This window comes from Coturnix japonica, chromosome 4 (genome assembly GCF_054131305.1).
Source record: "Coturnix japonica strain WE chromosome 4, WE-NBRP24, whole genome shotgun sequence".
Lineage (NCBI taxonomy): Eukaryota > Metazoa > Chordata > Aves > Galliformes > Phasianidae > Coturnix > Coturnix japonica.
Genome location: NC_140666.1, coordinates 34515163 through 34532853, shown reverse-complemented (window position 1 = coordinate 34532853; position 17691 = coordinate 34515163). Strand labels below are relative to the sequence as shown.

Genomic DNA, 17691 nt, shown 5'->3' with positions numbered 1-17691 from the left:
AAGCCAATCCTGCATGAATGTGAACAAAAGCATTGAATTACCTGTTGCATATTTCTGGCATTCAGAGCACCAAAGCTACCAGGGAAGCAAATACCACTCCAGGAAGATTTATTTGTCGGCTTCTTAGTAGGATGCTTATAATGAAAAGTCTATTTATTTCTCTTGTCTGTCAAAACAGGACTTGTCTTGAGCAGCTGAATAAAATGTTGCAGCTCTGCATTAAAGTAATGCAGTTCCCTGCACAACCTCAGCATCAGTCAACTCCTGCCCTAATGCAGCTAGTGCTGGGGGTGGCAGCTTGTTTATGCTCTGCTTTATTGCCTTGAGCTGCTGCGAGCAGAAGAAAGATACCCATAATTTATAGCAGGGCTCATGTTGCTCACATCACCCCACCAGGTGTTTCTGAGGCATCTCTTTGCCTCTCACCTTTGGCCTGTTCTTTTCTGGCTGCCACCTTTCTGAAATCCAGTATGAAATGAATGAGAGTGCTGGCTGGCCAAAATGCAATGCAAGAAGCCCATAATGTGCTCCATGTGACTGGGGCAGCTCTAGAGCAGGTGGTGGCAGCCCCAGCCCCATTTGGATGAGGCCCTTCTTTCATCCCCTTGATCCTGAAAGTCAGGCAAAAGGGAACTGGTAAATGATGGATGGCAGTGACCAAAAGACATGAAGGGTTTGTGGTGGGAAGCGATCAGTAACATTAAATGCAAACAAACAGGCAAGCACTGTGGTGTTTTGGATTTCTTTGTGTTATGAGAAATTCCTTAGGCCAGGCAGCTTCATTTATACATTCCTGTTGTAATTGCACAAACCACGAGACTGTAATTTAAAAAGAAAAAAAAAAAAAAAGGCAAAACAAAAAGCCAGCAGTAGGGCTTCTTTCTGCTCTGGAGAGAAGAGTTGATTCTATGGTTCTGTTCCTTTACAACAATGCGCAGGGTCCGTGCAGTGCTGTGCTGCCTCGCCTGAATGTGAAATTATAACGCTTGTTTTACTCTTTATTTCTGTGTCTTGCGTGATACAGTTTGTACCAGCAACATCTGAATGCTTTGGCTTACTTTGAAAGACGAGGAGAGTTAAGGGTCTTTCATGAAATAAAAGAAAATCCCCAAAATAGCCTTCTGTAATTTCTGAATTGTATTCTTAGCTGCATTAGCATATAGCTGGAGTTAATTCATTTGCATAGTGAAAAAGTCAAAGCGAGAGCAGAATTAGGCCTGTTTGAAACCAAGCTAGAATTGTATCTGATTCAGCTCAGTCTCAGCTCTGCATTGACAGCCCATCACAGTGCTTGTGAGGTGAAGGTATGGATGTTTCAGCTTCGTCCTGGACAGTGGCTCTGTGACATAGCACAGAAGGGGACTGCCCTCTCTCTTGGAGCGCAGTCCCTAGTGCAGCTCCAGCCAGAACCCAGGCACAGGGTTTCCTGAGGTGATGTGCTCAGCTCTGTGCTGCAGTGTCTCGGGGCCTCCCCCTCCCTGCCTCTGTCCTGCACAGGGCCACCAGCATGGCAAACCTGCCAGCCAGTGCCACCGCCACCAGTGCTTGGCCTGTGGCACCCATGCCAAACTGGGCTCTGCAGCTGACAGAGCTGCATCACCACAGCCTCTTGTCCACACAGGGGTAGCATTGGGTGCTTGAAGGTGTAGGTAGGTGTCGTGTGGGACCTCAACAGCACACTGCACACCTGGCACCCATTGGATGGTGGGGAAGGAGGTGCTTCTGAAGCCCTGAAGGATGATTTAGGGAGGTCTCCAAGGAGGATTTTTCCCCCTCCCTATTTATCATAGTTATCTTTTGGCTGAAGCTGGACTGATAACACATACAGGCTTGTAGTAAAACTGTAAATCTCTCTAGCTCCGAATGCAAATTATTATTATTTTTAGTCCTTGGAGATCTTTGTCGCAACAAAGCACTGAGTTTGTGCTGCCCTTTATATGTAGTTCCCATCACATTGCTGGGTCCACGTTTTCTTCTGTTTAAGGAGAAGAGGAAGGGAGATGGATGTGTTTCAGGGACCTCCCTTAAACCATGCATTATTTGACACAATTATTGACTCCTGATCTTGAGTCTCTCTAAACTTAATAGTTGTAACCTATTAAATACTTCCTCAGATGGGAGCTCCTACAATTGTAATGAGTTTTGTTGTTCTTTATCTTTCTTGAAATGAGGTAGTGAGCAGTAAGCATTCATGCACTCTCAAGCTTTTTACATATGGCTTCAGATGTTATCCTTTCTCTTTGCCAACAACACCCCTCCCCATGTTGTCCTGTCTTTGCTGACTCTGTTCTGTGCAGAGCAGGTAGTGGTGGTGAACTGAGTGCTGCCTGAGTGTCCTCCAGAGCAGTCAGAGCTAAGGGAACTCCTGTCAGTGCGCCTGAGTAAACCACTGCTTTTCATGTGTGTTACCTTGTGTTTGTCTAAGCTAAATTTCAGCTGATTGGGGGATATTTTCTGAACATCTTTGGAAATTATGTAGTCAGTGACAGAGGGAGGGAGAGAGGATAGAAATTAAATGGTCACAACATTTGCTGAATGTTTACTAGTGGAAAGGGAGGGCTCCTGTGAAACAAGGTCAGTTTCTCACACAATCTCATTTCTCTGTGCTGTTTTCTCTCTGTGTATCAAGTGACAGGATTAGGGAAGGCATGAAAGAAATTTCCTTTAGTTCTCTATGTTTTGGGACAGCAGGGCGGCGTGAAGATCCTGCTGCAGGACTGTTCCAGGACACATCATAAGCAACTGCTCCCTCCTGCAGACCTTTCCTGCACTGCCCCATCTGCCGTGGTCACTGCTGGGGCATCAGCATGGGCAAAGGCTGCCTTTGCTACCACTGTGCGCTTTATGAAGTGCAGTAAATGTAGGGGAAACTGTAACACCCATTGAATTTTGGTTGCCTTTGGTTTTCAAGCAGCAACTTTTGAACGTCTTACCTAATCTTCATAAAGTGGAAAGCACCTAGGAAGCTTATTTCCTTTTTTATTTGGACTAACCAAACAGATTTTTCCTTCTCAAGCACCAGGAGCCTCACAGTTTCCACCATTTGCCACTCTATAGCAGAGAACATTAAGTTGACATATTGACCAGGAAACTAGAGGGCATATGAAAGTTCATCTTTTGGGAAGATTTACATGTGATCTTGTTGAAACTTCACTGATATTGTGGATTTATGTAAGGAAGTACATATGTATTTAGGTAATGTCTGTAAACTTTCTAGGCAGCCTGTGGCAAATGAAAACAGAATGTTTCAAATGTGTTTCCATCTGTGGAGACCAAACACACCAGCTGAGCCACATACAGTTCCCATTGCCATCCAAGCCCTGAAGTCTGTGTGCTAAGTTAGTTGGGGTGAGCTGGGTTTGAGCAGCACCTTTAGCTGAAGATTTGGCATATCAAGTATAGTTTATGTTGTGTGGGCTACTTTTAAGCAAAACTCTACACATTCTTCAAAGAAAGTTTCTGTATTTTCATACCAACTGTTCTTGTGTTTGATACATCACCAGAAGGTAATGCAACATACATTTAAGAGCATCTTTCTCTCTTGAGCATGCAGTATCGTTCCGGCTCATGCTTCTCCCTGTGCACCCATCTGCTCTGGGACTTGTAACTGCACAAATTCCTTTGCTGACAAGCAGCAGCCAGGGAAAAGTGGCTGTGGTTGCTGGTGAGATGTGGAGGGTGTGTGCTGGTAGGAGGGCTGAGCTTGGCCTCTCTCTGTGGAAAAAGACTGGCTTGTCAGAGACCCACGACCTTTGGCGTGGCCTTGACTCTGGCACTGAATGTCTGAGGCTTTGGGGGAAACCTGAACACCTTTAATATGTTTGGGTTGGTTTGCCAGCATATCTGCTACCTTACCTTTTCACTGCAGGATATATTCCACCCAGGGAGATTTGGAAAGCAAGGTTGCAATGGAGGTGTTGCAGTGTCACGTTTCATGTACCTCCTCTGCTTTCCCTTATTCCTTTTGGATTCAATATTTCAGCTTTTTCTCCCTTTCTGCACACCCCTTTTATTCTCCAAGAGCACTCCCCCTCTCGTGATGTACTGCTGTTCACTTGTTACTTTTCTAAATTGCTCTCTGGTGCAGCATTACAGATTTACATGTCCTGGGACCTCACTGCATACTACTAAAATAGTTTGCTGCCTGTACAGTTATGCCACCAAAGGTCCTGCCTATGGCCCATTACAAAATGAGGGTTTGGAATGTAGTACCTTTTCATCAGAAAAAGATGAACCATGTTCAGTGATAGATTCTTGTTTGAAGAGAAATCCCTCAGATATGCTGCGATTGGAATGCCCAGATTGGAGGCTCAGCTCCTCCTCCTGAGGTCCTGGTGCAACTTTGATATGCAAACTATGTCAAAAGGTTTTGAAGGCAGGAAGCCTGCCAGAAAGAAGAACACAGAAAGTGGGGGAAGATCAAGCTATCAAAGGGGATGGTACTAACTGAAGGGAGGTCTGCAGTGTAAAGCTCCCATGGATCTTTTCCTTTCTTTTTGCTGGAATCCAAGAGCTGTCTTCCCACTGTAGAAATCCAAAGGCAAAGCAGTGGGCATTAATACCTCCTGCTCTGTCAAGGTGCGAGCAGCTTACCAGAGCCCAGGGAAAAGAGAGGGAGATGTGATTTGCTTGTTTTCTTGCCAGATTCATTGAATTTGGCTCACTGTGGGTCCCTCTCCTGCACTTGTAAAATGCACCTGAGCTGGGTAGCGCTATAAATGTGATGAGTTCCTCATCTGCCTTGAAGGGCACGGAGTGGTGCAGTCTCACTCCTGGGCTTGCTCAGATATACGTTTCCTGTATCGCTTACCTACCACACAGGGTGGTTATGAGGATTAATTAGTTAATGTTTGTACAGCACTTTGAAGATGTAATGCACTATTAGGCTCCGGTCTCTGCTTGATGCATGAGTAGAACACCCATTAATGCTAATGGAGGCTTCATGCATTTCTCAAGCAGGGAATACATAAATGCTAAATATAATTCTAATTATTATTGTATTTCACAGTATTACTTGATCAGCCTTTTTTTAATGGAACTTAATTTTTTTTTCATGTGTAACTTGCAGAAATAACAAATGCTCTTAATCTTGCTTTCAGGAGCAAACTGCTTCAGACCTAAATAAGCAAGCAAATAACCCTTCATTCCTCACGTTTCATTGTGTTCTTCTCCTTGTAACGTGCATATCAACTGACCAGAGGTAGATGTCTGTATTCTGCAATTGGCAGAGGTATCTTGCTAGCTAAGGAAGCAAACTCGTAACACCTAGCACAAATAGTATTTGATTACTGCTAATTACAGCGCTGTCACATAGACAGGGGGAAAGAACGACGGCTGACTTTGTCAAATAGCAATGAAATAACCCGCTGTCTGTCTACTGACTTAATGGCTTTAATTGCCAGCGCATAATCAAGATCTGGTGAATTTGTTTGAACATATCAGCAGGCACCAAATATTTCAATTAAGATCAAGTTGTATAACTAGTGTTAGTCTAGCTAGAGCAGAGTTCTAGCAAGTCCAGATTTTTGAGGCTCACAAAAGGGCACCTATTGGCAAGAGCTAGAGAGCAAACTGATGGCTGGATATTGTCCAGAAGTTGAGTGACCTCCTTCTCCTCAGATGTTACTGAAACCACGTGGTTGGTTCTCTTTGATTTGATTTCCATCTGCTGTGTTTCTCAGGCTGATGTGCTCCAGCAGAGTCCATGCATTTCTACCATGACCCCTTTTCCCAGGCACAAGGTGCAAGGCCGCTGTGGTGTGCCACAGGGACAACAGTGTCTCTGAGGAATATCTGCCCCAGTCTTCAGAAGGAAGCCCAGTGAAGCAGTGTGACCCAAAAGGCAGTCTTAGCTTTCCTCACAGAAAAACTGTGGCCTAGCACACCCGAAAAGGTCTCTTTCTTCCATGCACATGATAGTGGTATTTTTCTTTTGTCCCTCATCCTCTTGCAAAAGCAGTCTCTTTTTGAAAATCAGCCCCTTTCTATAGCCAATGGATGCTATAAGGGAAGAGGTTTGGGGTGAATGCCTGAATTATGTTCAGTTTTGACAATTGAATTTGTCCCCAACTATCTAAAGCACTTTATTCACATCAATGCCTCAGTCAAAGAATTTTGCTCCATCTTTGAAGAAACCTTCCTTCAGGGATCGGTGCCATTCAGCCAGATCATTAGCAGCTTCTTAGACACAGAAGAACAGGTCCTTATGATAAAACCTGTGAGGCCATGGCCTGGACCTGCCCTTGTTCTTTCATAAACTGAGGTAGGGGGAATCTTGTACCATTCCAAAGCTGTTTTTAAGTCGTATAGACTGCACTTCCCTGTCCTGTTTATATTTATTCAGGATACTTGTTGTGCCCATTCACCTCAGCAGTTGCTCTTTAGCTACTATATGAATTTTCTGGTTTGTTGTTACATAGACGTGACAGACATTTGGCTGGACTGATGGATGGGTGTTCTTGGCAGTGCCTTACTTTAAGCTGGTCTTATCTTTGATGGTTATCATTCTTGCCTTCATATCACAATCTGTGCCAGTCTGTATGTTGCTGCTGTATCTGTGATTCTCTCTTAATTTCGTTCACATACTGTTCAATCCAGCTTTGCTCAACCCCAAAACGTAGCAATGCCCTATTTTCTCCCCACCCTGTGGACCATGTAATTTTGGGGATTGTGCTCAGCAGGAATGAGCTCAAAAGCTGGCACACAGGAAACCCTGAGTCCTTTCTGTTTGCTCTGAAGGACCTTTAGAAATCTGTACTGCCTCCTGCATGGTTCTGGCAAAGCTGGAATGAGTTGTGTATGTACTTCGTGGGAGCTCTCAGCACTCCACAAGTCTCTAGATCAGACCTGGAGTTTGAGAGCTAAAGACAACCCCCAAAACACAGAGATGGTGCATGACTGTCTTTCTTTTCTTCCTCCATATTTTTTTTTTAAATCTTTCTGAGTTGAAGAAGAGCTGTCTGGATCATGAAACACTCTGGTGTTTTGCTTCTTCTGAATGTGCATACATGTGTTTCAGTGAGTTTTCAGTCTTTTAGTTTGCTCTGTAGAAGGAACTTTTAAAGAAGCAGATAAGCTGATATTGTAACAATGGGATAAGGCAGCGATGCCAGGCAAGGTCAGTGTGCTTGTGTATTGATGAGGCCAAAGAGCAGGATGACTGAAGAGGGCTTCTATTCTGAGTATTCTTTGTGCTTGCTACCCATTAACCTAAATTTAACCTAATTCAGGAAACCTTAATCGCAAAGGAACCTGCTCTTCCCCCTCCCTATTCCTTTCCCAGTTAAAGCTTTTACTGTCCAGCTAAAGTAACTTCTAACTGGACACACAACTGTACTGCTCTCAATGGCCGTGGTCACAGACTTTCCATCTCTGCCAACACAGAAGATGCTGGGACAGTGACTGCTGAACCATCGCACATAAAAGCCACCATTTTCATGGATCGATTCCCTATTTCTAAGCGGAAAGTAGACAAAGTAAAACAGAGCTTTTACACGGTGTTATTTTGCCAGTGTGCTTTTAATTTTCTGTGTCTTGCTGGCTCTGTTGCACATAGGTAGCTCTAAAGCACCTTCCCTGTCACGAAGCTCACCTCCATGCTGTACCATGCAGTAGATAGTGTTTCTCCTGGTGCTCCATTTCACCTCCTGCCTGTCAGCATAGATGCCCTTAACAGACCCAGTTCTTGGTGAAGCAGCACAGCATTTGTTTCCATTTATGCCACCTGAGGACCCCTTGTGAAGTATAATTGTCTGCCTTTTGTAGCTCCAAGCAAACTTTGCAGATATCATTACTGTCAGTTGAATCTTCATTAGTTTGCATCCTGTCTCTCATTTTTCCAGCATTCCTGACTTGTTTACTTCTGCTCAAAAGCTGTGAGCTTTGGTAATTTTCCAAGTTGTCGTCTTACGCTTCCAAAATCACCAGATTTCTTTTGTTTGTGATAGTACGGTCTTTGAAGTGTCCTGTGCTCCCTGGCAGAGAGACTCCAATCAGCTTTTTAAAAACCCAGAACTCTTTTTTTTTCCATCTAATTGTTTTCCCCACAGATGTCGGTCTGTACCGGTGTGTCAGGTTGGTAGGGAGAGCAGCAGTTAGGCATCCTGCTCTCAGTTCACACCACCTTTAACGTTAACAGAGTGCAGGGATTGCCTGGATAGCAACCGTGTGAAATCCTCATGGTTTTTACACTGCCTTTTAAATTGGGTCAGAAATAATATTCCTGGAATGGCCCTATTGGAAAGAATCGTACTGAGGGAGGCAGCAGAAAGCCTGCAGTGAGAGATGCTGAGCAGAGCAAGGGTAGGTGTGATGGATGGCAAACTCCTTGCTGCTCGCTGTTGTGTTTTGATCATTTTTGCGATCCTGGTTTTATTTTTGCTGATAGAACTTTTGTTGGATGCCCTTCCACAGAAAACTTCCTAATTTTCCTGCATAGTTAATATTCAGATATAAAAGAACTATTACGGTTTAAATGATGAATAGATGCTAATTTATACATATATACGTGCACTCGGAATGCGTAATTAATGATCTTCTGTGTCAGTCACGGATATGCAAATGACTACATTTTGCAACTCTTAACATAATTGTGTTGCCCTGTCTGGCTTCAGTTTGGGGAATGTTTTTGCTGTAGTTAGAACAGCCTGCAGGTGGGTGATGTCTTACTGTTGCAGCTGATGTGGCCCTCCTGGTGGTTCTGTTGGCTCTACAAGTTGAAATGGCAGCAGCAAGGAGTATGGCTGCTACCTATTTGTGCTGCTCAGAACTATGTCAGTCCCGTTTGGTCGGTGTGTCCCTTAGCAAACGTACACAGCACAGTGCCTTTGCTAAAGCAGGAACCAGACAAGAGGACATGAGCACCTGGGCAGCCTGGCTGTCCCCATCTGTCACACAGGGACCAGCGCCCTCTGTGCCGGCGCCTTGAATGTGGGTGCTTGTTACAAAGCTGGTGTTCCTCATCTTTCTCTTTAAGAACTGTCTGCATCCGTGGCACAGGGAAAGATTCATCACGTATTTTATGAAGGCTTTTGGGTAGACTTTGCTATATAAATAATTTTACCTCCCATAATTACAGAGAGCATTAATAAAAACGATGATTTTTCAACTGTGATATGTATTTGCATTGAAGCTGATCCAAATTTGCAATTCTTGGGATTTGGACAAAGGAAAATGAGCAGGGTCCGTTATTTTTACTGCTGTCTTTTTTTGTTTCTTGGACTGAAAACAGCTGTGAGGAGGGAAAAAGAACCCCAAAACAAAATCTGACAAATTTCACACTATTACTGCCCATGCAAGGCACAGTTTAAGGGAGTAAGTGAGGGAAGTTCCTTCCTCACTCCCCAGCACTGATGTCAGGATTCAGCATGGGCTTGGGGGTTCAGCAGGGCTCTTAGGACAGGGCCATGCAGCAGCAGACCTTTGTCAGTGGTTTCCCCTGGATGCACAGGGAGATTCTTAGGAAATCGGGAGTTTGTGTTTCCGGGGATAGTGGGAGTCTGATGAGGGTTACAGACAGGAAAGTGCCTGGAGAACTGCCTCCTGCCTGCAGCTGGGCACAGGCAATGCTGCACAGTGAGGTGCTCACAGCCAGGGAAGGGCTGGAGCTGGCTGCTGCTCCACACTGTGCTGGACTTGCCCCCATCAGCAGGGTGCATGGCTCTGCGCTTAGCTTGGCTCTGAAATCACCACTGGGACTCACAAAGAGCTCACAGCAGCACAGCTATCGAGTCATGCTCCAAATTGATCTTGCTGGCTGTGATGTCAGGCCCTGGCCAAGGAGGTTATTGATTTCAGACAGACAGCCCGGCAGGCCGTATGATCTATGCTGTAGTGCCTCGCTTACAAGTTATGGCCATCACGATGCAGGCATCCAGCAGCTCTGTGACACCGTGTGCTTCATCACTGCTGGATGTGTTACTCAGCTCTCAGTGCAGGGGCGAGGAGGATCCAGACAGTAGATGCAGGAGAGGTGGAGCTACCTGTGTGAGCAGCAGAATGCAGAGGAATGAATGTGCTTCCTATGCGTTCTTCAGCACTCTGGTCTTCTGCAAAGTGTTGGACCAAAATGCTGAGGCTTGAGTGTCGCTGCCATTAGGCACAGGTGAAATCTGTCATTGGCTGCAGCTCCTTAGAGATACACTCAGGTGCTGAGGGTTTTTCAGTGCGTGTTGTTTGAATGCTATGAGGTACGTGCATTGTCTTAGGCAAAGAGATCCTAGATCTTTCTGTTCTATAAATGCCTATTGGCATTGTAAGTATCAACAGAATAAGGAAAATGAGGGAAGTTTATTTAATTCCAAGCACAGATTTGCAGTATAATCAAGAGCTTGTTGCTTAAGTTTTCTTTGAATTTGTGGTACTCAGCATGAATCACCTGTAGCATAACTCACATGTACAAATACTGAAAGAGAACTGGAAATTAACATTACAGGGGCAGCTTTTGGTCTGTGTTGTTACAAGATACTGTAGAGAAGCTTTTCCACACAGTGGGTATTTTCCAGTAGAATCGTAAGAAAATCCTCATTTGGTTATTTCCATGTAGGGAAAAAAATATTCTGCATCATCTTGGGAGTTACAGGAAACAACAGCCATGTGGCTTTTTACTTCTTCCATCTGCTCATTCTAGAACCCAGGAAAAGGTTTGACAAGTTTTGCTTGTGAAAGGAGGAGCAAGTTGTTACATAAGCACAGTTTGAGAGATGCATTTGGCACCTGGGGTGGTTTGTAAGTGTTTTTGTGCAGGGTGCTTTAAAATTCAGGTAGAGATACTGGCATACCTGAGTGTGTTAGTGGAGGCGCCAGTACCTCCAGGGCATGGCAAGCCAGGGACCTCAACTTTGTGGTGCTGTTTATACAGTCTTGTTTGATTGTCTTGCGGGTGTTTTCACTGTTCATCTGGCTTAAACTGCTTTAAAAGAAAGCAAATGCAAGACACAAATTGCTTTTGGAGTTAAACTGAGGAGGAGAAGTTCATGAAGCTGCTAGAAAAACAACCCATCCACCTCAAGTGAGCCAATAGTGGGGAAAGAAATACTGCATTTGTTGTGTGAAACTTTGCTCTTTGTGTGCATCAGTCATGAAAATAGAAACGCTGGGATCAAAGCTCTATTTGTTAATGAAAAAGGTGAGGCTGCTCCAAGCTGTGCTAATCACGTTCTTCCCTGAGATAGGCAGGTTACCTTGGTAGTTACTGCTGCACAAGTGTAAGATTGAGTCTGCACCTCCCAACATTTCTACTTCTGTTCCTTCTCTCTGCCCACGTTGGCTTTGTGGTCACTTTCAGCCATGTCAGCATGTTGAAAATTGCTGACAGTAAACAGTGGAGGCATGCATGCATGCTACTGAAAAAACCACAAGGAAAACAGCCTTGGGTAAAGGGTGGATTTGCTCCCTGTTACATGTTCACAGCTTCCAGGCACAGTCTGGAGTCCCCTGAAAAACACGGGGCTTAGGATATTTTACTGTTTAAAGGTGAACGACAGAGGACAGCTTGCTTTTCTATGTGCATTTTGGTTTGTGCAGTGGTGGAAAGGTTTATGCAGATTAGATGCTGGGTAGGACAGTGCTGTGGCTGTGCAGGAATGGCCTTAGGCAGTGCAGCCTGGGGCACACTTGGGGATATCACTGTGCTGTCCCTGTGCTCCCACAACCTGCCTGCGGGCTTGGTAAGGCCGGGTCAGCACAGCTGGAGCTGAGTGGCTCCAGGCTGGCTCCTGCTCCGACCTGGGTGCTGCACCAGTGGGTGATGCTGGAGGTGGCCCCGCACCCCGTGTTGAGCCATGTGCTGCCAGCGTTTGGCTCAGCTTACCGGGTGCAGAGGGGGAGTAGGCTGGGCTCACTCAGAAATGGATTTTGCTGGAAGCCTGCTTCTATTTTTACAGGAGTTTACTCAGCTGCTGTGGAGCTACTGCTGCTGTCTGAAGCAATGGCAGCGTGCACCTTGCTGGAAGTGCTTGTGCTGCCTGGTGTAATGTCACTCCCAAGCCAGGTCCACTCTGTAACTGGGCACTGCTATGAGGGCCAGCCTGAAGCTTCTGTTCCCTCTCCAGTGCAGTGGTGGGACGGGGTCTGCAGCCTGATTCAGAAGCACAGGGATAACGCAGGCCCCAGTCTCCTTTCTCTGAGACTGCAGGACAGAGGCTGTTCTGGAATCAGTAGTTATTCTGCCTGCAGCTGATGCAGCTAGGATCAGGATTTGGACCCAATCTATTTTAAGAAGCGTTTAAGAACACAGTTTCCAAACTCTGTTTTATCTTGCTCTTGTCTCGTTCGTGTTACAGTCTGGGGTAAATCAGGCAGGTTTAGCTTAAATCTCTACTTCAGACTGACCTGAGCAAAGACAACCCAAAGCTGATAGTCAGCTGAAGGTACAACTGTAGGTGAAGCAGCTGATGGAAGCTGGAGAAGAGATGGGTGTTGGGGGGGACACCAAAGATATGCCTACCCTTGGTGCTGGGGATGCTGCTGCCTGCTCGTGCTGCCTGTCCTGCCTGCACAGTGTGTGCCCTCCTGCCAGCACTGCACAGGCAATAAAGCAGAATGGTTTGTTTCCTGATGTTAGGGATTGCCTTCGGTCCCTGCCACTGAGCTCCCTCTGTTCAAGCCCCAAACATTTTTCATGAATTTCTAGGAGGGTGCTGGCGTATAATGACTAATTTAGTAAATCTGGCATTAGAAGGGGGGGGCTGTACATTGGAGAGGCTTCTGCTATATTTAGAACAAAACTTCATGCTCTCACTGTCAGGATGTGAGCTTAATTACAGCGTGCTGCAAACTTTGCCTTTGTGAAGGGTATTTTTCTGCGCTGCTTGCTTCAGAAAGCCCAGTTTTGCTGCTATTTTTATGATGTTTTTGTAACAGCAGGAGTTGAAATGGGTTTGGTGAAACCGGAGAGGGATCCTCTGACACCCAGTGATAGCAGCCGTGCGGTTCCCGGCTCGGAACTCCTCACCAGCTGAAATGAATCAATGTCAGGAGGAAGGCGTAGCCAGTTGCTGTTCCTTTTTTTTTTTTTCCTTCCTTTTGTAACTTGCAATTCATTTTTCTATTATACCCTGACATTATCTGTTAAGATTTTGATACGGATCCGCTTTTGCTGCTGTGTTTATGATCGGGTAACTGTTAGAGGGCTGCAACAGAAATATAAAGCTGGTAAGTTAGCAAGTTTCACATCCAAAACCAATGAAAAGGTGCACACGATGCAGACTCCCTGCCTTAAAGAGAGAGCTGCCAGCTTTTCACAGTGGTTGCTGAGCCGTAGGGGGGCTTATGTCCTTATCAGAGCATCGCAGCGTTGTTTGCAGAGGTTGGCACACTCTGCTCCAGATAACAGCAGAGCTGCAGCTCTGCTTGGTGGTAGCATGCGTGTGATGTGTGTGTTGTACCAGAGCAGCAAAGGATGATGCTTAAAAGTCAGGAAGTGTGCACGAGTGCGTGAGAAACCTACACCTTCCCTTGTCTAGGTGTGAGTTGCTCCAGTCTAGAGAATTTAGGGGGGAGGAGTTTGGCTGGCTTTTTTATGGCCACACAACTCAGAGGGATTCCTCTGAAAGGAGAGATGGGCACATTTCTCTTGCTGGCAGGAGCACGGGGTGTTGGGCAGGCACGTGGGGAGCTGCACCAACATGTGCAGTAAAACATGGGTTTGGCAGTCCAGGTTCACCCTGCAACTAGGAATTGAGTCCTTAAAGAAACAGCGTAATTCAAAGTAAGCAGCATCTGCTTGGCTATTCGTTATGTTAATGTTTCATATTGACTGGAACTGCCGTAAAATTTTTTAAAAAATAATAATAAATAAGCAAAAAACAAAACCACCTTTTTAATGGCAGCCGTGAAGTTTTCTGCAAAATATTTAATTTGCCAACATGTTACACTGAGAAATAAATATGACATAACTCGCTGGAATAAAGCGTTATTTCCACTTTTGCGAATAGTAATGTAGATGTTAAATTTGCTTTTATTTTTCCCTGTTGGTTTTAAAGAGAAAATAAAATAATTGGCCAGATGTCTTTGAGATTTGATGATAGATTATGCAGCGCATGAGCTTGGCACCTGGTAGAAATTCTCCTTTCTGCAAAGCATTTATAATGTAACAATATAAATTCACGCATCTCAGGTAAACTGTTTTCCTGCCCCAGTGGGATTCACACAGATTTCCCCTATTAGCACAGTGCAGGGATTCTGTTGAGACTGCTCACCTGACGAGCAGGGATCCACACCAGTGGCATCTGCAAAATGTGAGAGGGTGAGAGGGACTCCGGTTGCATGAAAGAATATTTGAAAGCATTCTTAATTTGGACGGGACTGTGCTTGATGGCATTCCAGCATCTTGCTAGCAAATGGCTGTGCCGCCACAATAATAAACAACTCCAATGGCTGGAGGTGGCTAAAGGAACTCAGGATCACAAGGGGTTGTTTTGTCTGTGTGCCGCGTATCGTGGCTTTGTTTAACATTATCACGGCAGCCCTCCCCCAGGCAGGGTGCTCATCTCCTGTCTGCGGGGTGGAAAGCTCCGTCCTTTTCTGAAACACTGCCTGCCCCTCTGTTCCCACAAACTTTCTCAAGTAGTGCTGCTATCTGCAAGTTGAAAAAGTAAACCTCCCTTGTCCTTGCTTTCCCTGGGATGTTGGGCTGCTGGCTCCGACGGTATTTCTCACAGAACAGGAAAGAATTTGTTGAGCTGAATTTACTAATTATGGGCCAAATATTGACATTTTAATTCTGTGCTTACCTATTCTAAGACAATGTAAAAACAGAGCCAAGACCTTCTTAGTTCCATTTTTGTTTTCTTGACGGTACGCCAGAGCAAAAGTGGCATTATGTTGGAAAGTATGATGAATATTTTGCCTAGAACAATTTTGGTATGTTTATCTGTTTCTTTAAACATTATCTGAGACATTAAAAGAAACCTTTTTCTGTCACGGAGATCTAAGCATTAGTCTCTAGACAATTCTTACTGCAATTAAGAATTGCATAACAATCTGATTGTTATGAGTCAAAGTAATAAATGAGCACGGATGAATACTTGGCTGGAAAAAAGGGAGAGTGAGACACTTGTCTGTCTGTGGGCTGTGTGGAGGGAAAAAAGCTTTTGCATGGAGGCGAGAGCTTGTGGAAGAGAAGGGATCGAAACTGATGATTTAATATACTTTCATAGAACAAATATTTTGACTAATACCTTGCTCAGGACATTATGAAAATGGCAAAGCAGAGCATTTCTTAGCTAAATGCCATTCTACTTGCATGATGATCTTTCCTGTATGAATTTGGCTGGCCAGTGCTGCAAAGTACTGACTTACGGGGTAGACTGGGCAGAGAGCTTTGTAAATACGAGCACTTGTACCTGCTATTGGTCTCCCTCCATTCTTTCTGCTCTTTAAAGGCTTCTGTAGTAAAAAAGCTGCAGTATGCATGTTTTGGTTTTCTTTTCCTGAAAGAAACCAAATATCCTAGTTCCAATTGCAGTATGTTACTTCAGAGAGAACTTTGTTAGTACTATCGATTGTCTCATTAATATATTGCTGCTCCATTGCATGGCTACTGCCAGCCCCTCAGAGCTGGCTCTGGTGGGAATGGCCTAATGGACAATGGGCACCTCAGGACCTCCTGTCCTTCCAGCTCCCTGCAGAAGTGCAGGTGTGTGGGAAGAAGCACTGAAATGAAGAGAGCTGGTCTTTCTACCTCCTTCCTTACATAAGCAGTAGTGCTGGAAACTTCAAGCTCTTTACAGGGCAAGTCTTTCCATCACAGACCAAAATAATGGTAGGTCTGAGCTGAAGGTCACTTCTGTCACCTTCTCTTCCCAGACTCCAGTTGCAGTGACAGTAAGGTTCTGGTTTCAAAACACGCAGGAGGGACCTCAGGAAAGAGAAAGGCGTGAAAGGTCAAAGAGCCTTGTGTCACTATAATACTTTTATCACACCCAGTGTCTTATGGTGCAAAGTAACCTGCCTCCCAGACCTACAGAGAGAAGGGATGAAGAGGGCATTCCCTTTGTCTGTTTTCTTAAAGTGAATGTTGGGTGATGTTTCTATTACTTCTGAGATGTTCTGGAAATAAACATCAACATGAGCCAGAGAAGCAGAGCTAGCACCAGTGCAGCTATTCTGTAACTTCACTCTGCAAGGTTTCATCTCCCCTCCTGTCAGTTCTTCTTTTGAGGAGACCTCTCTGACTAAAACAGAAGCAGGCTCCTTTGCTTCTGGTTTTGTGTCAGCCCATCAGCAGGGATGCTTTGTGAGTCAGGGTGATGACAAAAGTCCCAGAAGACCAAGTAATCAAAATGAGGGATGCTGCCTATAAAGTACGACTCAAATTGTCTCTGATTTTGTGGCATTCACAGCTGGCTTGTGGTCATGGCTGGCACAAGGCGACTGGTTCACAGTGGATCTCAGTCTTCACCACTGTGTGTTATGTGCAAAATCTACCAGCTTCCTGAGGCCACTCTGGCCAGCAAGGAGTGGGCAGGCAGATGCTGCCACAGCAATTAGCCGCCAAAATTGGGCAGCCCACAGCCTGCCTGCTTGGCCTGCCCATGATGTTTATCTTGGTTTTGACTTGCAGCTGTTACCAGGCAGAAGATTTATGCAAAGGGATATAAATCTAGAACTTTGTCAGCTCTGGGAGTTCTGATTCAGAGCAACCACTTGATTTCCAGTTTGAACAATCCCTCAGCTTTTACTGGATCCTTTTACATCCACACTGTTTCTTTCAGTGTGGATGACGCTGCTGCTGCTGGAATCTGTGGATGCTTCCAAAGCAGAGCAGCAGAAAATACAACATATACATACACGGCAAAACTTGTCATTTCCATAAGTAGAACTATTAACATTGCTGCCAATACAAAAGTGCTGAGAGGAGCATTATAGTTGCCTGGTTTTTGTTTGTGATTGGAGCTTCTTACAACATCCCTTGTACAGAGCAGATGCAAGGCAAAAGCACAGCTGAAAAGAATTGAATCAGATAACTCACAAAGGTCTGAAATGTGTAGTGAACTTTCTCACACATCCATATGCTTCACCATGCACTGGGAGGGAGGGAGGGAGGGAGGGAGGGAGGGAGGGAGGAGACTGTTATGAGGTATGTGGTGGTGTTTCCTATATAAAAAGAGCATCACAGCAGCATGTCTGAAGCAGCGTAATCTGATTTTGATGTTGATCTATGAGTTGCAGTGGGGATTTAATGTTGTCATATGGGGCCTGAATGACTTGGAGGAAGCTGGGTACCTGTATTAAACATGGATGAGGTTCCTTGTGAGCATCAGTGTTAGCTGTCTTTGAATAGCATGGTTTTGATATCCTAGTTCCAGGCTGGCACTTGAGTTTTGGTCTCTACAAAGCTCCCACTGCTGGTTATCGGAATCACAAATTACTCAGAGCAGCTCAGCACTATTGGCTGTTCTGACCAGTACTGTGGTCAGCATTGATAACCTTTCTCTCATCATCTAAACATGCATAAAGAAAAGAGAATGTACTTCAGACTTCTTAAAGCCCAACTGAAAACAAATGTAGTCAGCAGCTTCTGAGATGAGTTCTTTTAATGTTCGGGCATATAATAACATTCCCATTAGGTATGTTCTTTGAAATGAAGTGCAGCTGATGACTGCTTTGACATTTCTGTGCACCGTTATGTGGTAGATCTGTGTGGTTAGTGACAGTAAATGCCAGTCTAACATTGCTGATTTCAAGGCA

The 17691-nt window shown here is 44.9% G+C and overlaps 1 protein-coding gene across 2 annotated transcripts in view; it reads left to right on the top strand.

Moving 5' to 3' along the window:
- MAML3 (mastermind like transcriptional coactivator 3) overlaps positions 1 to 17691 on the top strand; it is a 193879-nt gene that overhangs the window by 85568 nt on the left and 90620 nt on the right. The gene's annotated exons all lie outside the window — the stretch shown is intronic.